This window comes from Hordeum vulgare, chromosome 2H (genome assembly GCF_904849725.1).
Source record: "Hordeum vulgare subsp. vulgare chromosome 2H, MorexV3_pseudomolecules_assembly, whole genome shotgun sequence".
NCBI classification, from domain to species: Eukaryota; Viridiplantae; Streptophyta; class Magnoliopsida; order Poales; family Poaceae; genus Hordeum; species Hordeum vulgare.
The window spans coordinates 181,450,858-181,463,399 of NC_058519.1; positions in this window are offsets into that span (position 1 = coordinate 181,450,858).

Sequence of the window (12,542 nt, forward strand, 5' to 3'; positions counted from 1 at the left end):
GAGACGAAGAGGTAGATAAATTCTCCGACAGCACGACGGCATGGTGGTGATGGTGGTGGAGCTACTCCGGTACGGCTTCGACGTACCATACCGAACTAGCTACGAGGTGTCAAAAAGTGGTGGAGCGAGAGAGGGTTGCGCCTTGGCTTGAGGTGCCAAAAGACTCTCTCACCTCCACTATATAAAGGAGAGAGGGGAGGGTGGCGCCCTAGGGCAAAGCCCTAGGGTTCTTTGGCCGAAATATGCCTCTTTGGGCTGGCCACCAGCCCACTGGGGGCTGGTGTGCCACCCTTGGGCCTCTTTGGTTGTCTCTCGGGTGGGTGGCCCCTCCCGGTTGAACTCCAAAACCCATTTGTCACTCTTGGTACTTTACCTATAATGCCCGAAAACCTTCAGAAGCCAAATTGATACTTCTTATATATCAATGTTCATCTCTGGACCATTTCAGAAATCCTCATGACGTCCGGAATCTCATCGGGGACTCCGAACAACATTCGGTTACAACATCAATAATTCAACTATACCGAAATGTCATTAAACCTTAAGTGTGTAGACCCTGCAGGTTCGAGAGCTATCTGGACATGACCGAGACACTCTCTGGTCAATATCCACTAGTGGGACCTGGATGTCCATATTGGATCCTACATATTCTACGAAGATCTTTATCGGTTGAACCTCTATTTCAAGGATTCAGTTAATCCCGTATAACATTCCCTTTGTCCTTCGGTATGTTATTTGCCCAAGATTCAATCGTCGGTATCTCCATACCTATTCCAATCTCGTTACCGGCATGTCTTTTTACTCATTCCGTAATACGAAATCCCGTGGCTAACTCTTTAGTCACATTGCATGCAAGGCTTGTTTGTGATGTTGTATTACTGAGTGGGCCCTGAGACACCTCTCCGTCATACGGAGTGAAAAATCCCAGTCTTGATCCATGCTAACTCAACGAACACCTTCGGAGATACCTGTAGAGCACATTTATAGTCACCCAATTATGTTGCGACGTTTGATACACACAAGGCATTCCTCTGGTTTGAGTGAGTTACGTGATCTCATTGTCATAGGAATGTATACTTGACATGCAGAAAACAATAGCAATAAAATAACACGATCACATGCCATCTTCATAGTTTGGGTCTTGTCCATCACATCATTCTCCTAATGATTTAATCCCGTTATCAAGTGACAAAACTTGTTTATGGTTAGGAAACCTTTAACCATATTTGATCAACGAGCTAGTCAACTAGAGGCTTAATAGGGACAGTGTTTTGTATATGTATCCACACATGCATTTGTGTTTCCATTCAATACAATTATAGCATGGATAATAAACGATTATCATAAACATGGAAATATAATAATAACCAATCTATTATTGCCTCTAGGGCATATTTTTAACAGTCTCCCACTTGCACTAGAGTCAATAATCTAGTTCACCTTACTATGTGATAGTAATGAATCTAACACCCATACAGTTCTGGGGTTTGATCATGTCTTGCTTGTTAGAGAGGTTTGTAGTCAATGGGTCTTAACCTTTCAAATTCGTGTGTGCTTTACAAATCTCTATGTTATACTGTAGATGCTGCTACCTTGTGCCATTTGGAACTATTCCGAATGACTGCTCCACTATACGAATCCGGTTACTACTTAGAGTCATTCAGATTAGTGTCAAATTTTGCATCAACGTAACCCTTTACGACGAACTCTTTTGTGACCTCCATAATTGAGAAAAATTCCTTAGTCCACTAGTTACTACAAATAACTTTTGACCGTTATCCAGTAATCCATTCTTGGATCACTTTTGTACCCCTTGACTGATTCATGGCAAGGCACACATCACGAGCGATACACAACATGGCATACTATAGAGCCCACAACTAAGGCATAGGGTATGACCTTCGTCCTTTCTCTTTCTTCTGTCGTGGTCGATCTTTGAGTCTTTACTCAAATTCACACCTTACAATAGAGCCAAGAACTCCTTCTTTGACCGATCTATTTTGAACTGCTTCAAAATCTTGTCACGGTATATATTTATTGAAAGTTTTATCAAGTGTTTTGATCTATCTCTATAGATCTTGATGCTTAGTGTTCAAGTAGCTTAATCCAGGTTTTCCTTTGAAAAACTCCTTTCAAACAACCCTGTATGCTTTACAGAAATCTACATCATTTCCGATCAACAATATATCAACCACATATACTTATTAGAAATTCTATAGTGTTCCCACTCACTTTCTTGGAAATACAAGTTTCTCGTAAACTTTGTATAAACCCAAAAGCATTGATCATCTCATCAAAGCGCATATTCCAACTCTGAGATGCTTACTCTAGTCCTTAGAAGGATCGCTGGAGCTTGCATACTTAGTAGCATCCTAAGAATCGACAAAACCTTCTGATTGTATCACATACAATCTTTCCTCAAGGAAACCGTCGAGGAAACAATGTTTTGATATCCATCTGCAAGATTTCATAATTCAAAAACAGCAACTGCTAACATAATTCCAACAAACTTTTAGCATCGCTACGAGTGAGAAACTCTCATCGTAGTCAACTCCTTGAACTTGTCGGAAACCTCTTTGCAACAAGTCGAGCATTCTTAAATGGTGACATTCACCATCATCGTATGTCTTCCTTTCAAATATCCATTTGTACTTAATAGTCTTACGACCATCAAGCAGTTCTTCCAAAGTCCACACTTTGTTTTCATACATGGATCCTCTATCAGATTTCATGGCCTCCAGCCATTTGATGGAATCCGGGCCCACCATCGCATCTCCATAGCTCGTAGGTTCATTGTTATCCAGCAACATGACCTCCAAGATAGGATTACCGTATCACTCTGAAGTAGTGCATGTCCTTGTCGACCTACAAGGTTTGGAAGTAACTTGATCTGAAGCTTCATGATCAGCGTCATTGGCTTCCACTTATACTGGTGTAGGCGCCACAGGAACAACTTCCTGCGCCCTTCTACTCTCTGGATGAAGTGATGATTCAAAACCTCATCAAGTTCCACCATCCTCCAACTCGATTATTTTGAGAGAAACTCTTCCTCGAGAAAGGAGCCTGATAACCCAGAAGTATAGGGGATCGCAAAACTTTTTGAGGGTAGAGTATTCAACCCAAATTTATTGATTCGACACAAGGGGAGCCAAAGAATATTCTTGAGTAATAGCAGTTGAGTTGTCAATTCAACGACACCTGAAAAACATAGTATCTGCAACAAAGTTTTAGTAGCAAAGTAGTATGATAGTAAAGGTAGCGGCGGTAACAGTAGCAGTACTGATTTGTATAGCGTGTGTGACAGCAGCAGCGGTAAAGTAACTTAACAAGGACCAGTATAGGAAAAGCTCGTAGGCATTGGATCGGTGATGGATAATTATGTCGGATGACATTCCTCATGTAACAGTTATAACATAGGGTGATATGTAACTAGCTTCAGTTCATCAATGTAATGTAGGCATGTATTCCGTATTTAGTCATACGTGCTTATGGAAAAGAACTTGCATGCCATCTTTTGTCCATCCCTCCCATGGTAGCGGGGTCCTAATGGAAACTAAGGGATATTAAGGTCTCCTTTTAATGGAGAACCGGAACAAAGCATTAGCACATAGTGAATACATCAACTCCTCATACTATGGTCATCTCCGGGAGTGGTTCCGGTTATTGTCACTACAGGGTTGTCGGGTCATAACACATAGTAGTCGACTACAACTTGCAAGATAGGATCAAGAACACACATATATTGATGAAAACATAATAGGTTCAGATCTGAAATCATGGCACTCAGGCCCTAGTGACAAGCATTAAGCATAGCAAAGTAGTAGCAACATCAATCTTAGAACATAGTGGATACTAGGGATCAAACCCCATCAAAACTAACTCAATTACATGATAGATCTCATCCAACCCATCACCGTCCAGCAAGCCTATGATGAGATTACTCACGAACGATGGAGAGCATCATGGAATTGGCGATGGAGGATGGTTGATGATGACAACGGCGTCGATTTCCCCTCTCCGGAGCCCAGAAAAGACTCCAGATCTGCCCTCCCGAGGAAGAACAGGTGGTGGCGGCAGCTCCATATCATGAAACGCGATGAACTGTTCTCACCTAATTTTTCCTGGGTGAGAGAGACTTTATAGGGTTGGAGTTGGAGGCTGCGGAGCTACGTGGGCCCCACGAGCCAGCCAGGTGCGCCCTAGGGGGGCGCCTCCTGGGCTCGTAGGCCCCTGGCTCCGTGTCTTCGGGTAATTCTTGCGCCAGTATTTTTTATATATTTCACAAAAAATCATCGTAAGTTTCCAGGTCATTCCGAGAACTTTTATTTCTGCACAAAAACAACACCGTGGCAAATCTGCTGAAAACAGCGTTAGTCCGGGTTAGTTCCATTCAAATCATGCAAATTAGAGTCCAAAACAAGGGCAAAAGAGTTTGGAAAAGTAGATACAATGGAGACGTATCAACTCCCCCAAGCTTAAAGCCTTGCTTGTCCTCAAGCAATTCAGTTGATAAACTGAAAGAGACAAAAGAAAAACTTTTATGAACTCTGTTTGATCTTGTTGTTGTAATAATGTCTAACTCATATTCGGATTTTCAGCAAGATCATAGGCTAACCACATAAGCAATAACATTTAGGTCTCATGGTGTACTCATATCAATGGCATAATCAACTAACGAGCAATAATAATAAGTTTCAAACGTCAACACTTCAATCAAAACAATCATGAAACAATATGAACAGATAGTATCTCGCTAGCCCTTTCTGAGACCGCAAAACATAAGTGCAGAGCACCTTTAAAGACCAAGGGCTGACTGAACATTGTAATCTATGGTAAATAAGATCCAGTCACAGTCATACTCAATATCAATTAATAGCAAAGCATAAAAATGACGTAGGTGCTCTCTAATTGGTGCCTTTTATAAGAATAAGATGACTCAACAGATATGTAAATAGATAGGCCCTTCGCAGAGGGAAGCATTGATTTGCAGAGGTGCGAGAGCTCAAGCTTTTAAAACAGAGATAAATAATTTTGGGTGGTATGCTTTCATTGTCAACGTGATGACCAAGAGTTTTCACCATCTTCCATGCTACACATATTATAGGCGGTTCCCAAACAGAAAAGTAAAGTTTTGACTCCCCCACCACCGATCAATCATACTCCACGACTAGCCAAGTCCTCGGCTGCCGTCCATACCAACAACAATCCAGGGGGAGTTTTGTTTGCAATTATATTTTCGATTTGAGCATGGAACTGGGCATTTCGATTACCGACCCTTTTCTCGTGAGTGATAGTGAATAAACACGTATCGAGCATAACATGCCTAGCATGGAAGATACTGACCACCCCTTGTCACCACATGAGTGGTTTGGGCATACAAAATAGATTATTATTTGAAGATTTAGAGAGTGGCACATGCAAATTTTCATGGAACGGCAGGTAGATACCGCATATAGGTAGGTATGGTGTACTCATATGGAACAACTTTGGGTTTATGGAAGTGGAGGCAGAAGCAGTATTCCCGCTTAGTACAAGTGAAGGCTAGCAAAAGACTGGGAAGCGAACAACTAGAGAGCGACAACATTCATTAATATGCATTGAAATTCACCAATGTTGAGTGCAAGCATGAGTAGGATATAAATCACCATAAACATGAATATCGGAGAGGCTATGTTGATTTTGTTTCAACTACATGCGTGAACATGTGCCAAGTCAAGCCACTTGAATCATTCAAAGGAGGATACCATCCTATCATACTACATCATAATCATCTTGATATTCAAGTTGGCATCCAAGACAAACCATTATAAGCTCCTAGCTAATTAAGCATGGCATCAGAAACTATGATCTCCAAGTTGTCATTACAAACATGTTTCTCTCATAACAATGCTGAATTAGGAACAATGAGCTAGTCATATTTACAAAAAGATAGGTCGAGTTCATACCAGCTTTTACAGGCTCAGTCACTTCATCATATATCGTCATTATTGCCTTTCACTTGCACGAGCGAACGATGTGAATAATAATAAGAGTGTTCGTGCGTTGGACTAAGCTGGAATCTGAAAGAAAACTCAGAGGAGAAGATAAAGTAATATGGGCTCTGTGAGGGATAAACAATAATGCATATGAGAGCCACTAATCATTTTAATCATGGTATTCTACCTTGACCCGAAGAAAAAGAAAACTATTTACACGGGAAAGCTCTTAACAAGCAAAAGAAAAAACGGGAAATCTTTTTGGGTTTTCTTTTTAAAAACCACTAAACAAGATGGAAAGTAAATTTACAACTATTTTTTTCTCATTTTTAAACAAACACTCGAGAAGAAAGCAAGAAAAAGAAATAAACTAGCATGGATGATACAATGGAAAAGTGTTAACACCGACTATCAAAGTGAGTATGTGAGATCATTTTTAAACTAACACACGAGAAGAAAGCAAGAAAAAGAAATAAACTAGCATGGATGATACAATGGAAAAGTGTTAACACAAACACACGATAAGAAAGCAAGAAAAAGAAATAAACTAGCATGGATGATAAAATGGAAAAGTGTTAACATCGACTATCAAAGTGAATGTGTGAGCATGAATATAAAGTCGGTGAGAAACACATACTCCCCCAAGCTTAGGCTTTTGGCCTAAGTTGGTCTATTCCCATGGCTTGTCCGGGCGATATCCAAAATCATAATGGGGGTTGTACGGGAACGCGACAGCTACTGCCTAAATAGGTGCCTCTCGGAGGCGAGCAGTCTTCGCCTCCCTCTCATACTCCTTTGCCTCTCCTCTCATTATGTAATATCTCCGTTTTACCTGAAAGTCAAAGAAAGGCAGGAGCAGGAAGGGTAATATGGAAAACACACTATCGGTTAAATATTAACCGGTATAGGAGGGATTTGTTATCCCTCTCAAGGAACTAATAACGTATCATTTCGGCGCGATCAAGGAAAGCTGTATGGAGCGGGGGATCTCCTGTGCGGATGGGTATTCCAAGAAAATTTGCTATGCGAGCGGCATAGATCCCACCAAAGAAATCCCCTTCGTTAGCATTATTATTTAGCCTCCTGGCAATTATAGCTCCCATGTTGAAACTTCTATCACCCGTTATTGCGCTTTTAAGAATACTAAGGTCAGGTGTGCAGAGGTGACTATGCTCATGATTGCCATTAATGCATCTACCTATGAAGAGGGCAAAATAATGTAAGGAGGAAAATGAATGCTCCCCATGGTAGCCTGCGTAATATCTCTAGTTTCTCCAATAGTTATACTAGAAATAAATCTCTAACCGAAGAGTTAGGAGGGTCATTGGGACTACCCCAATCAGGTATCTTGCATATTCTATTAAAATCCTCTAAATCCATAGTATAAGATTTGTCATAAAGATCAAACAGTATTGATGTGTCACGGCCAACTGAAAATTTGAATCTACGAACAAAAGAGGCAATGTGTGTATTATACTATTCACATTTATTGGAGATGAATTCTTCGAGCCCGGCGTTGTGAACAAATGTATCAAACTCATCCTTGAAACCTGCATCAATCATGAATTCATCGGAAGGCCATTCACATGGTTGCACCGGTGCGTTCCTCGGCTGATAAGGATCGGGCTCCCGAATCGCGAGACGGGGACCCCTTTTTCTTGAGGAACCACCATGATAGTTTTTCCTGAACATTTTCCTTTTTCTAAACAATTTAGTGACTCAAAAGAAAAGTGAACAAGGCTCAACAAAACTCATAGCAACTACTCCTACAAGTGCCTAGATGCCATATCATGATTCAAAACTACTTGGGACCAACTAAAATTAACATGCAAAGCTCAAGAATAGGGTCACCAAGGTAGCAAAAATATGCAACAAATAAAGCACTAGAACAAAAACTAATTGGATCAATGGAGTAGTCACATACCAACGAACAATTCCCCAAAATAGTTTGGTGAATGGGGCTTTGCACAAGGAGATCGAAAATGCAGCAAGAAGAGCAAGAACACGGGTTTGAGCTGTGGAATTATTTTTTCTGGAGGTATACGAAGGAGATGGGTGTAGAAATAAGTGGAGGGGGCCAGGTGGGACCCACGAGCCTGCCAGGCGCGCCCAGGGGGGGTGGGCGCGCCTCCTGGGCTCATGTCCCACTAGTGCATCCCCGTGACTAGTTATCTATCTCAGAAATTTTCAAATATTCCAGAAAAAATCATACTTGAATTTGAGGGCATTTAGAGAATTTTTATTTTCAGGTCACTTTTATGTTGAACGGAAAAGGCAGAAAATAGGAAAATAAAGCTAAATTTATTATTTTTCTTCTAAACAACAGAAAGTAAAAGTTGAGAACAGAAGGTTGTGACTCCTAGATTCATCCATCTCATGTTCATCAAAAGAAATCCGTCAATGAGGTTGATCAAGTCTCCTTGACAAACTTTTTTTGAATCACATAAAACTAGAGAATTTTCGAATAATCACTAGGTTTCCTCAACGGGGATGTGCATATCCCCAACAAGTATCTCAACTTCATCTTGATAGTAGTTATAGGGCATTCAAAGCTTCCAATAATAATTGATGAAGATTTTTCAATAGCATTAATGCAATGAACTCGATATTGTTTCTTCAAAAGTGCACCGTGTGCTCATTACCATTAACATGGAAAGTGACATTGCCTTTCTTGCAATCAATAACAACCCCTGTAGTGTTTAAAAAGGGTCTTCCAAGGATTACCACCATGGAATCATCCTCGGGAATATCAAGAATAACAAAGTCCGTTAAGATAGTAACGTTTGCAACCACAACAGACACATCCTTACAAATGCCGATAGGAAAAGCAGTTGATTTGTCGTCCATTTGCAAAGACATTTCAGTAGGTGTCAACTTATCCAATTCAAGTCTACGATATAAAGAGAGATGCATAACACTAACACCAGCTCCAAGATCGCATAAAGCAGTTCTAACATATTTTCCTTTAATGGAGCAAGGTATAGTGGGCACTCTGGAATCACCTAGTTTCTTAGGAGTCCCACCCTTGAAAGTGTATTTAGCAAGCATGGTGGAAATCTCAACACGAGGTATCCTTCTTTTACTAGTCACAATATCTTTCATGTACTTAGAATAAGGAGACATTTTAAGCATATCAGTCAAACGCATTTGCAAAAAGACAGGTTTAATCATTTCAACAAAGTGCTCAAAATCCTCATCATCCTTTTTCTTGGATGGTTTGGGAGGAAAGGGCATGGGTTTCTAAACCCATGGTTCTCTTTCTTTACCATGCTTCCTAGCAATAAAATCATTCTTATCATATCTCCTGTTCTTAGGCTGTGGGTTATCAAGATCAACAACAGGTTCAATCACCACATCATTATCATTACTAGGTTGAGCATCAACATGAACACCATTATCAATATTATCACTAGGCTCATGTTCATCACCAGATTGTGTTTCGGCATCAGAAATAGAGACATCATTTGGATTCTCAGGTGTAACAACAACAGGTTTGCTAGCATGCAAGTTCCTATCATCTTTCTTTTTCTTCCTATTACCAGGATGACTAGGTGCATCAGTGTTAACTCCTTGAGAATCTTGTTCAATTATCTTAGGATGGCCCTCAGGATACGAAGGTTCCTGAGACATTCTACCACCTCTAGTAACAACTCTAACAGAATTGTCATTCAACTCATTAAGCAAGTCATTTTGAGCCTTAACTACTTGTTCTACTTGAGTAGTGACCATAGAAGCATGCTTACCAATAAGCTTAAGCTCATTAACATTTCTATCCACACAAGCACTTATATGATTAATCCTACGAGCATTTTGTTTCAGTTGTCTGCTAACATAATCATTAAAACTTTGTTGTTTGGCAACAAAGTTATCAAATTCATCTAAGCATAAGCTAGCAGGTTTATCATAAGGAATGTCACTCTCATTGAATCTACGCACAGAATTTACCTCTACTACCTGTGTCGGGTTATCAAGACCATATATTTCTTCATTAGGTGGTAGATTCTTAACATCTTCAGATTTAATACCTTTCTCTTGCACAGATTTCTTGTCTTCTTGCATATCTTCAGGACTGAGGAATAGAATACCTCTTTTCTTCGGAGTTGCCTTCGGAGGTGGTTCGGGAATAGTCCAAGCATTATCATTGCTCAAGATATTATTCAATAGAATTTCAGCTTGTTCCACATTTATTTCCCTGAAAACACAACCAGCACAACTATCTAGGTGGTCCCTAGAAGCATCGGTTAGTCCATTATAAAAGATATCAAGTATTTCATTTTTCTCAAGAGTGTGATCAGGCAAAGCATTAAGTAACTGGACAAGCCTCCCCCAAGCTTGTGGGAGACTCTCTTCTTAAACTTGCACAAAGTTATATATATCCTGCAAGGCAGCTTGTTTCTTATGGGAGGAAAATATTTCTTAGAGAAGTAGTATATCATATCGTGGGGACTACGCACACAACGAGGAGCAAGAGAAGTAAACCAAGTTTTAGCATCACCCTTTAGTGAGAAAGGAAACAACTTAAGGATATAGTAATGGCGAATTTTTTCCTCACTCATGAATAGGGTGGCTATATCATTCAGTTTAGTAAGATGTGCTACAACCGTTTCAGATTCATAACCATGAAAAGGATCATATTCAACCAAAGTGATTAACTCAGGATCGACACAGAATTCATAATCCTTATCAGTAACAAAGATGGCTGAAGTAGCAAACTTAGGATCGTATTTCATTCTAGCATTTAGAGATTTTTCTTTCCACCTGCGTAATAAATTCTCAAGATCATAGCTATCCTTACAAGCAAGAAAGTCTTCAGCTACCTCTCCCTCCATAACATAACCCTCAGGTATATTAGGCAATTCATATCTAGGAGAGCTAGGTCTAACAGGTTTAACAGCAGGTTGCATTTCAATAATTTCACGAGTTTCAAAAGTATCATCAGATTCAGCAGTAACTCTAGCAATTTGTGCATCAAGAATTCACCCAGTGGCATATCATTATCAAGCAAAGCATCATCATAAGCATCATGGATAGCAGAAGTAGCATCATCAAGCACACGCGACATATAAGAACTACCAATAGGTGGTGGTGCCGCAAATTTACTCATAACTGAAGGTGAATCAAGCGCAGAGCTAGATGGCAGTTCCTTACGTGTCCTCGTAGTTGAGGGCAAGACTTTAGTTTTTGGATCTCTCGGATTCCTCATAGTGATCAACAGATATAAATCCCAAGTGACTCAGAGAATAGAGCTATGCTCCCCGGCAACGGCGCCAGAAAAAGGACTTGGTAACCCACAAGTATAGGGGATCGCAACAGTTTTCGAGGGTAGAGTATTCAACCCAAATTTATTGATTCGACACAAGGGGAGCCAAAGAATATTCTCGAGTATTAGTAGTTGACTTGTCAATTCAACCACACCTAAAAGACTTAGTATCTGCAGCAAAGTTTTAGTAGCAAAGTAGTATGATAGTAATGGTAGTGGCGGTAACAGTAGCAGTAGTGATTTGTATAGCGAGTGTGACACCAACCGCGGTAAAGTAACTTAGCAAGGACCAGTATAGGAAAAGCTCGTAGGCATTGGATCGGTGATGGATAATTATGTCGGATGACATTCATCATGTAGCAGTTATAACATAGGGTGATATGTAACTAGCTCCAGTTCATCAATCTAATGTAGGCATCTATTCCGTATTTAGTCATACGTGCTTATGGAAAAGAACTTGCATGACATCTTTTGTCCATCCCTCCCGTGGCAGCGGGGTTCTAATGGAAACTAAGGGATATTAAGGTCTCCTTTTAATAGAGAACTGGAACAAAGCATTAGCACATAGTGAATACATGAACTCCTCATATTGTGGTCATCTCCGGGAGTGGTTCCGGTTATTGTCACTCCGGGGTTCCCGGGTCATAACACATAGTAGGTGAATACAACTTGCAACATAGGATCAAGAACACACATATATTGATGAAAACATAATAGGTTAAGATCTGAAATCATGGCACTCGGGCCCTAGTGACAAGCATTAAGCATAGAAAAGTAGTAGCAACATCAATCTTAGAACATAGTGGATACTAGGGATCAAACCCCATCAAAACTAACTCGATTACATGATAGATCTCATCCAACCTAGCACGCTCTAGCAAGCCTACGATGAGATTACTCACGAACGATGGAGAGCATCATGGAATTGGCGATGGAGGATGGTTGATGATGACGAAGACGTCGATTTCCCCTCTCCGGAGCCCAAAACGGACTCCAGATCTGCCCTCCCGAGGAAGAACAGGTGGTGGCGGCGGCTCCGTATCGTGAAACGCAATGAACTCTACTCTCCTAATTTTTCTTGGGCGAGAGAGACTTTATAGGGTTGTAGTTGGAGCCTACGGAGCTATGTGGGCCCCACGAGCGTGCCAAGCGCGCCCTAGGGGGGGCGTGCCTCCTGGGCTCGTGGGCCCCTGGCTCCGTGTCTTCAAGTAATTGTTGCGCCGGTATTTTTTATATATTCCACAAAAAATCCCCGTAAGTTTCCAGGTCATTCCGAGAACTTTTATTTCTGCACAAAAACAACAACA